This window comes from Salvelinus fontinalis, chromosome 40 (genome assembly GCF_029448725.1).
Source record: "Salvelinus fontinalis isolate EN_2023a chromosome 40, ASM2944872v1, whole genome shotgun sequence".
Classification (NCBI taxonomy): domain Eukaryota; kingdom Metazoa; phylum Chordata; class Actinopteri; order Salmoniformes; family Salmonidae; genus Salvelinus; species Salvelinus fontinalis.
The window spans coordinates 13,894,600-13,903,107 of NC_074704.1; the positions used below are offsets into that span (position 1 = coordinate 13,894,600).

An 8,508-nucleotide genomic window follows, 5' to 3' on the forward strand; every position below is an offset into this window, starting at 1 on the left:
CACATCTTCATCAGAACTTAAAATACACCAGAGAACACACACAGGAGAGAAATCTGATCGCTGTAATCAATGTGACAAGAGATACTCTGGTAAAAGATCTCTGATCAAACATCAGAAAATACATGAAGGAGTTGTTTCATGATATCAATGAAATAATGTCACAATGTAGAATGTTTTAACATTGTAGTAGGAGTATTTTAATGATGTCACAATGTAGAATGTTTTAACATTGTAGTAGGAGTATTTTAATGATGTTCTACCTTATCGTTTGCCCTGTTCAATTGATTGCAGCATGATATGGATATTAGCCTCAGGGGAAAATCCAGGCTCTGAATTGAAAGAGTATTATTTAACAAAAAGTGACTAACAAAAAAAGAGCTGTGTTACACTTACTGCGTTGGTGACCCACTTTAATCAAAATGCAACACTTCAAAATGTAGCCAGCTGTTTTCTACAAGTTGAAAAAGCTGCTTGTTTAAAAAAATACATGTAATATGATAATTGTTGCAGATGTTTGTGTATATACACACATGAAAGCAGTATAATAAATTGGTCTATAATCAATTTTATTAACAATCTGACATCAATCACTCCAGTATTTCTTGACAACATTCAAGTGCTAATTGTCTTTATTCCACTACTGAAGAAGCATGACTCAAATCACCTCACATTTCAAACATTCAGCCTGACAAAAGATACATGTTTTATTGTTCCATGCCTCACCATTAAGTGAATTGACTCAAATCACCTCATATTTTTTTCATATCAAGGGTGGGCAGTTCACAATTGATTTTGTTCCAAGGGGACGAGAGTTCTAGAAGCTAGTGGGGGGGAAAAATAGGATATATTTGTCTTAAGGGGGAAGGTGTTGCAGGCTTTGGTTTTTCCATTTCTGTTTTGAGGTTGGACTTTAGCACGTAGGACGCACTGATTGGTGTCACCTCGTTAGTCAGTATGTGTTACACCTGTGCTGGCTTGTCCATCTCGTTAGTGGTAAGGTGTTTCACCTGAGCTGGTCCAGGTTCTATTTAAGAGTGTCTGGCCCAGTGCTCTAGTTGTCTTGATAGATGTGGAGAGTGAACACCTTTAGTTGCTCCACCTGTTTGGTTTGCTTCCTGTCTTTAAGTTTGGTGTGGGTTTTTCTTTTGTTTGCCTCTTCTTGGGCAGATTTAGTGGGTCTCATGATGGGTGTCTTTTAGGTCCCAGTTGTTGTTACTTGTCAATTTTCAGTGGACACCCCCATAGTGTTTATCAGAGCCCCTCCTAAAAAACAAGCTTGTATTTTGAGTTGGATATTGCATCCAATTAATATTTTAATCAATGGCATTTCCTTAGAATGTTCATTAGTCTTTCAGTTGTTAGTCTTCTGTTTGATGTGTACTAAATATTTCTGTTTATTTTCATTGGTTTTTCCTGTGAAGCCATTGTTGCATCATGTCTGAAATGTGCTGTATAAATAAAGCTTGATTTGATTTCAACAAATGAACCCAATGATGAACCCAATGACCAATCAACAGACTCTTGGTACCTCTTAGTATGAAAAACAGTATCACTTTTCCAGCCTGCTGAAGGAGTGGTGGAGTGGTAAACACCACCCTCGGCTCTACCAGGGGCTTGAGGTGGTCTCCCACAGCTCTGCTGGTAGAGTGGTAAACACCACCCCCGACTCTACCAGGGGCTTGAGGTGGTCTCCCACAGCTCTGCTGGTAGAGTGGTAAACACCACCCCCGGCTCTACCAGGGGCTTGAGGTGGTCTCCCACAGCTCTGCTGGTGGAGTGGTAAACACCACCCCCGGCTCTACCAGGGGCTTGAGGTGGTCTCCCACAGCTCTGCTTATGTCATGTTCTGTGGCCTTGCCGTTCCCTTTCTTGACTAACCCTGCAACACAGAAACACATTTAGTCATATTAAATAAAACACTCAAAGTAATGGATGTGGAGCATCTACAGCCTCAGTTACAACTGGCACCTAAATGTGACATGTGTCATCTGATCACTCCAAGCTGCCTTAGGTCTGGATGCACAAAAGTCACGATGTGCTGCATTAGATTTAGATCTGCCAGGATGGGCATTGTGTTCGGAATTTGAGTCTGGCCTTCGAATATGCATAAGCAATGTAAAGAGATGGGGTGAATGAGTGGGGAAAAGTACATTTGACACAAATTACCTTCATAATATCAAAGAACAAATGCATGTGCCTGAGGGGAAATTAACTTTCATACAGCCAAAAGAGGTGAGAAATTACACCAATATCAAGGGATAATTTGCACCAATGTAAATTAACATGGATGATGGAACATATTCCCTTTTGCTTATGTGATGAACCACTAAGGGGACATAAATATTTGCCATCTAAACCATGTGTGACCTCTCACCTCTCTGGCTGTAGAAGTGTTCTTCCTAACCAGTCCCTCAACAGCTCTCTGACTGAGCTCCACCCTCACTGGGTCTTCAGAGGAGAGGAAGGCTGAGGAGGGATGGAAGGATGAATGGATCAGTCAGTCAATAAAGTGTAGAGCTGCTGTCTATGATGTCTGACAAAATCACTATTTTAGTAGTTCATTAATGTAAATAAGGCTTTATGACTGCTGAATACCTGTAACGTCCTGACCAGAGTTCTTATGTGTTTTGCTTGTTTAGTGTTGGTCAGGACGTGAGCTGGGTGGGAATTCTATGTTGTGTGTCTAGTTCGTCTGTTTCTATGTTCAGCCGGATATGGTTCTCAATCAGAGACAGCTGTCAATCGTTGTCCCTGATTGAGAATCATATATAGGTGGCTTGTTTTGTGTTGGGGATTGTGGGTGGTTGTTTTCTGTCTCTGTGTTTGTGTTCTGCACCAGCTAGGACTGTGACGGTATGTTCTTTTGTTATTTTGTATAGTGCATTGTTTTGTGTTGATTAAATTCATTATGGAAAATTACCACGCTGCGTATTGGTCCTCTGATCCTTCTCGCCTCTCCTCGTCTGAGGAGGAGGACGACTTAGACTGCCGTTACAGAACCACCCACCAAACAAGGATCAAGCAGCGTGGCAACGGGCAGCAGCGACAGCAGCAGCGGTACCAGGAGGAATGGTCATGGGAGCAAATATTTAACGGAGAAGGACCCTGGGCCAAGGTTGGAGAATATCGCCGCTCTCGGGAAGAGATGGAGGCAGCTAAAGCCCAGGAGCGGTGGTCTAAGGAGGCAGCACGGAAGCGGGGCTGGAAGCCCGTGAAGACACCCCAAATTTTTCTTGGGAGGTGGCTAAAGGGTAGTGTGGCGAGGGCAGGTAGGAAACCTGCGCCCACTTCCCATGCTTACCGTGGAGAGCAGGAGTACGGGCAGACACCGTGTTATGCGGAAGAGCGCACGGTGTCTCCTGTACGGGTGCATAGCCCGGTGCGGGTTATTCCACCTCCCCGCACTGGGCGGGCTAGAGTGAGCATTGAGCCAAGTGCCATGAAGCCGGCTCTACATATCTGGCCTCCAGTACGTCTCCTCGGGCCGGTGTACATGGCACCAGCCTTACGCGTGGTGTCCCCGGTTCGCCAACACAGCCCAGTGCGGGTTATTCCACCTCCCCGCACTGGACGGGCTACGGGGAGCATGCAACCAGGTAAGGTTGGGCCGGCTCAGTGCTCAAGGGAGCCAGTACGCCTGCACGGTCCGGTATATCCGGCGCTACCTTCCCGCCCCAGCCCAGTACCACCAGTGCCAACACCACGCACCAGGTTTCCAGTGCGTCTCCAGAGCCCTGTTCCTCCTCCACGTACTCTCCCTGTGGTGCGTGTCTCCAGCCCGGTACCACCAGTTCCGGCACCACGCACCAGGCCTACTGTGTGCCTCAGCAGGTCAGAGTCGGCCGTCTGCCCAACGCCGCCTGTACTGATCGTCTGCCCAGCGCCGTCTGAGCTGCCTGCACTGCTCGTCTGCCCAGCGCCGTCTGAGCCGTCCGTCTGCCCAGCGCCGTCTGAGCCGTCCGTCTGCCCAGCGCCGTCTGAGCCGTCCGTCTGCCCAGCGCCGTCTGAGCCGCCCGTCTGCCCAGCGCCGTCTGAGCCGTCCGTCTGCCCAGCGCCGTCTGAGCCGTCCGTCTGCCCAGCGCCATCTGAGCCGTCCGTCTGCCCAGCGCCGTCTGAGCCGTCCGTCTGCCCAGCGCCGTCTGAGCCGCCCGTCTGTCCCGTTCCATTAGAGCCGTCCGTCAGTCAGGAACCGCCAGAGCCGCCAGCCAGTCAGGAGCCGCCAGCCAGTCAGGAGCCGCCAGAGCCGCCAGCCAGGCAGGAGCCGCCAGAGCCGCCAGTCAGGAGCCGCCAGAGCCGCCAGCCAGTCAGGAGCCGCCAGAGCCGCCAGCCAGTCAGGAGCCGCCAGAGCCGCCAGCCAGTCAGGAGCCGCCAGAGCCGCCAGCCAGTCAGGAGCCGCCAGAGCCGCCAGCCAGTCAGGAGCCGCCTGAGACGCCAGCCAGTCAGGAGCCGCCAGCCAGTCAGGAGCCGCCAGAGACGCCAGCCAGTCAGGAGCCGCCAGAGACGCCAGCCAGTCAGGAGCCGCCAGAGACGCCAGCCAGTCAGGAGCCGCCAGAGACGCCAGCCAGTCAGGAGCCGCCAGAGACGCCAGCCAGTCAGGAGCCGCCAGAGACGCCAGCCAGTCAGGAGCCGCCAGCCAGTCAGGAGCCGCCAGAGACGCCAGCCAGTCAGGAGCCGCCAGAGACGCCAGCCAGTCAGGAGCCGCCAGAGCCGCCAGCCAGTCAGGAGCCGCCTGAGACGCCAGCCAGTCAGGAGCCGCCAGCCAGTCAGGAGCCGCCAGAGCCGCCAGCCAGTCAGGAGCCGCCAGAGACGCCAGCCAGTCAGGAGCCGCCAGAGCCGCCAGCCAGTCAGGAGCCGCCAGAGCCGCCAGCCAGTCAGGAGCCGCCAGAGACGCCAGCCAGTCAGGAGCCGCCAGAGACGCCAGCCAGTCAGGAGCCGCCAGCCAGTCAGGAGCCGCCAGCCAGTCAGGAGCCGCCAGAGACGCCAGCCAGTCAGGAGCCGCCAGAGACGCCAGCCAGTCAGGAGCCGCCAGAGACGCCCTCCAGTCATGAGCTGCCCTCCAGTCATGAGCTGCCACCCAGTCCTGAGCTGCCACCCAGTCCTGAGCTGCCACCCAGTCCTGAGCTGCCACCCAGTCCTGAGCTGCCACCCAGTCCTGAGCTACCTCTCTGTCCTGAGCTACCTCTCTGTCCTGAGCTACCTCTCTGTCCTGAGCTACCTCTCTGTCCTGAGCTACCTCTCTGTCCTGAGCTACCTCTCTGTCCTGAGCTACCTCTCTGTCCTGAGCTACCTCTCTGTCCTGAGCTACCTCCTAAATCATGTGGGGGCCTTGGGGAGGATTCTTAGGCCAAGGTCGTGGGCGAGGGTCGCCACTCAAAGGACGCTAAGGAGGGGGACAAAGACAGTGGTGGAGTGGTGTCCTCGTCCACCGCCGGAGCCGCCACCGCGGACAGATGCCCACCCAGACCCTCCCCTTGAGTTTTAGGGGTGCGTTCGGAGTCCGCACCTCGGGGGGGGGGGGGGGGGGGGGGGGGGGGGGGTACTGTAACGTCCTGACCAGAGTTCTTATGTGTTTTGCTTGTTTAGTGTTGGTCAGGACGTGAGCTTGGTGGGAATTCTATGTTGTGTGTCTAGTTCGTCTGTTTCTATGTTCAGCCTGATATGGTTCTCAATCAGAGACAGCTGTCAATCGTTGTCCCTGATTGAGAATCATATATAGGTGGCTTGTTTTGCGTTGGGGATTGTGGGTGGTTGTTTCCTGTCTCTGTGTTTGTGTTCTGCACCAGCTAGGACTGTGACGGTATGTTATTTTGTATAGTGTATTGTTTTGTGTTGATTAAATTCATTATGGAAAATTACCACGCTGCGTATTGGTCCTCTGATCCTTCTCGCCTCTCCTCGTCTGAGGAGGAGGACGACTTAGACTGCCGTTAAAATACCAACTATCAATCACTTAGATCATGTATTTTCAGGTAGAGATACATCCTTGGGACGTCCTTAGCCCATTGAAGTTGACATTTAAAATGGTTAAGGTTAGGGTTTAGGGTAGGGATGTCCCAAGGATCCCAGATAGCATTGACCATTGTGCATTCTTCTGTCTCTTTTACATAGCAGGTGATGGGTTCTGACTTCTGTACTTTTAAATATTAAATATCCTTATGTGAAATTGAATGAAACAATAATGTATGTTGATGCTAATATGATGTACAATATTCCATGATGTTTCTATATGATAACAATAGAGTAATATATTTAATATGATGTACAATATTCCATGATGTTTCTATATGATAACAATAGCCTAATATGCCATATACCATTTTTTAACAGTTTCACTAAATAATTTGTATTAACCTCTAACGCCTCACAAACCCGGATCCGGGAGCACCCCCATCACAAAAGCTGACTAGCATAGCCTAGCCTAAAGTTACAGGGATATCATAAAATATAATGTTCATGAAATCACAAGTCCAAGACACCAAATGAAAGATACAGATCTTGTGATTCAAGCCATCATCTCTGATTATTAAAATGTTTTACAGGGAAGACACAATATGTAAATCTATTAGCTAACCACGTTGGCAAAAGACACCACTCTCATACTCCACCATTTTCTTACTGCATCAGTAGCTATCACAAATTCGACCAAATTAAGATATAAATAGCCACTAACCAAGAAACAACCTCATCAGATGACAGTCTGATAACATATTTATTGTATAGCATAGGTTTTGTTAGAAAACTGTGCATATTTCAGGTATAAGCCAGCAGCATACCACCCTGCATACCACTGCTGGCTTGCTTCTGAAGCTAAGCAGGGTTGGTCCTGGTCAGTCCCTGGATGGGAGACCAGATGCTGCTGGAAGTGGTGTTGGAGGGCCAGTAGGAGGCACTCTTTCCTCTGGTCTAAAAAATATCCCAATGCCCCAGGGCAGTGATTGGGGTCACTGCCCTGTGTAGGGTGCCGTCTTTCGGATGGGACGTTAAACGGGTGTCCTGACTCTGAGGTCATTAAAGATCCCATGGCACTTATCGTAAGAGTAGGGGTGTTAACCCCAGTGTCCTGGCTAAATTCCCAATCTGGCCCTCAAACCATCATGGTCACCTAATAATCCCCAGTTTACAATTGGCTCATTCATCCCCCTCCTCTCCCCTGTAACTATTCCCCAGGTCGTTGCTGCAAATGAGAACGTGTTCTCAGTCAACTTACCTGGTAAAATAACGGTAAAATAAAAAATAAAAAAATATAAAAAATATAACTCAGAGTTTACAATTGCAGCCCCCATCACAACTGTCACTAAAATGACTAGAATAACTACAGAGACCATCGTGTATTAGCTAATTACTCATCATAAAACATTTATTAAAAATACACAGCGTACAGCAGATGAAAGACACAGATCATGTGAATATAGCCAATATTTCAGATTTTCTAAGTGTTTTACAGCGAAAACACAATATAGCTTTATCTTAGCTTACTACAATAGTCAGTCACACAGCAGCATTGATTCAAGGCAAAAATAGCAATAACGTTATAAACCACCAAACGCTATTAAGTTTTATTTAGCAGCACAAACCGTGGTTATACAATGTGATCAGTAGCAACAGGGCATGCATTCTGGCCGGCGCCATCTTGGAAAGGCACCTACTCTTATCGAAAGCTATTCATAAACTTGACTAAAAAAATACAGGTTGGACAGCAATTGAAAGACAAATTAGTTCTTAATACAATCGCTGAGTTAGATTTTTAAAATTAACGTTATTAGACATACAGTGTGCGTTACAGCCAGACTAGTGCCGCAATAATGGCGGACAAATACGTTCACATTTTTCCACATAAATACGGAATAACATCATAAATAGCTCTTACTTTTGGACGAGCTTCCATCAGAATCTTGGCGAAGTGGTCCTTTGTCCAAAAGAATTGTTGCTTGGTTGTAAAAAGTCGTGTTCAAATTCGGAAGTAGCAGCTAACAAGTAGCTATACCAAGTAGCTATACCAAACACCCCCAAAACGTTCTTCAAAGAACTTGTTAGAAGGTGGGTTCATCGAGGAACCTCCGTTGTTGCTGGACTTCTTCCGGGAACTTCGCAATTACAACTGAAAACGATGGTGACAAGTTTGGATGCGACAACAGTTAAAAAGGTTAAGTTGGGTTGATGTTTGGCTCTGAATATGTCTCGAAATAATTTATATAATAATATAACATACTAATAATGAATAACGAATACAATTATGGTTTTCTGTGAATAGCTTCCATAACGTTACGATAGTTAATTACCGTACATATTAGAAAGCCGTTTTTGACCGTCGGCGTTGTATGAGGTACAGTACAGGACCGTTATCTAGCTAACTAACGTTATGTCCTAACTAGGCACAACTAGGTTTGGATTATTTCCCTGAACTATATTCTTTCCAATATATTGTATATCGTTTCCATAAAGTCAACATGGCTTTACACTCATTAACGTAAGTTTCCAAACTAGAGTAGTTCTCACTTTTGTGATAAT

The 8,508-nt window shown here is 48.0% G+C and overlaps 1 long non-coding RNA gene across 1 annotated transcript; it reads right to left on the reverse strand.

Moving 5' to 3' along the window:
- Positions 1–243: 243 nt before the first annotated feature.
- LOC129839108 (uncharacterized) lies at positions 244–8,160 on the reverse strand. Its single transcript, XR_008756986.1, has 3 exons — positions 7,868–8,160; positions 2,375–2,466; positions 244–1,879 (listed from the first exon to the last, which is right to left on the reverse strand). It is a non-coding gene; the product is annotated as an uncharacterized LOC129839108 (long non-coding RNA).
- Between the last annotated feature and the right edge of the window lie 348 nt (positions 8,161–8,508).